This window comes from Micropterus dolomieu, linkage group LG03, assembly GCF_021292245.1.
Source record: "Micropterus dolomieu isolate WLL.071019.BEF.003 ecotype Adirondacks linkage group LG03, ASM2129224v1, whole genome shotgun sequence".
Lineage (NCBI taxonomy): Eukaryota > Metazoa > Chordata > Actinopteri > Centrarchiformes > Centrarchidae > Micropterus > Micropterus dolomieu.
The window spans coordinates 35,273,866-35,274,882 of NC_060152.1; the positions used below are offsets into that span (position 1 = coordinate 35,273,866).

At 51.2% G+C, this 1,017-nt stretch overlaps 1 pseudogene; it reads right to left on the reverse strand.

Annotated features, from left to right (window-relative positions):
• Nucleotides 1–201: 201 nt before the first annotated feature.
• On the reverse strand, nt 202–336 carry LOC123969072 (annotated as a pseudogene).
• Between the last annotated feature and the right edge of the window lie 681 nt (nt 337–1,017).

The following is a 1,017-nucleotide window of genomic DNA, read 5'->3' on the forward strand; positions in this document are numbered from 1 at the left end:
GAGCAGTGGGCAGAGTCGGGCAGGGCTTGGGAAGCAGTTAGGGGTTCAGGACCTTGCTCAAGGGCACCTTCTGCAGGGACCAGGAGGTGAACTGCCACCTCTCCAGCTAACAGTCCATATGACTGGTCTGGACTCAAACCAGCAACCCTCCAGTTCCCAAACCAAATCCCTTCGGGCTGAGATACTGCCAACCCTAAAAGCCAGAGGAGCGCGCGCCCCCCCCTCTACCAGAAATGATGCAGTCGAGATTCCCACATTTGGGCAATTAACAGGGGTCAGCACAACCGGAGTGCAACAGCTAAAGCCTAGTTCAGACTACACGACCTGCCGTCTTATGAGAGGAGTCTTGAAGTCATTGGTTCACACTACGTGTCTGATCGGTGAATGAGGTCACACACTACACGAGCTGACGACTATCTGGTCTCCAAACCATGTTTTGTCACAAAAACACACGAGTAGTGACACTAAACAGGAGCTGTTTATTATTATAAAGGATCATTCGGTGAAAGACTGGACCAGCACATGGCCGTTGGCTCACAGCCCTCAGCCAATGATGTCCAGTACACTAACACTTAGTTTACAGTTTGAACCAAACTGTTAATCTTTCTGCTGATTTGTCTGTCTGACATGCAGATGTTCACATGGATGAAGATCCTCCTGCTGCAGAGAACCAGCAGAACCAGCAGAACCCTGAAAGCAGAGCTGAGGACTGTATGGGTGAGAAGGGCAGATACACAGCGGGGCTACCACTGCGTACAGATAAACAGATACACAGCGGGGCTACCACTGCGTACAGATACACAGATACACAGCGGGGCTACCACTGCGTACAGATACACAGATACACAGCGGGGCTACCACTGCGTACAGATACACAGATACACAGCGGGGCTACCACTGCGTACAGATAAACAGATAAACAGCGGGGCTACCACTGCGTACAGATAAACAGATACACAGCGGGGCTACCACTGCGTACAGATAAACAGATACACAGCGGGGCTACCACTGCGTACA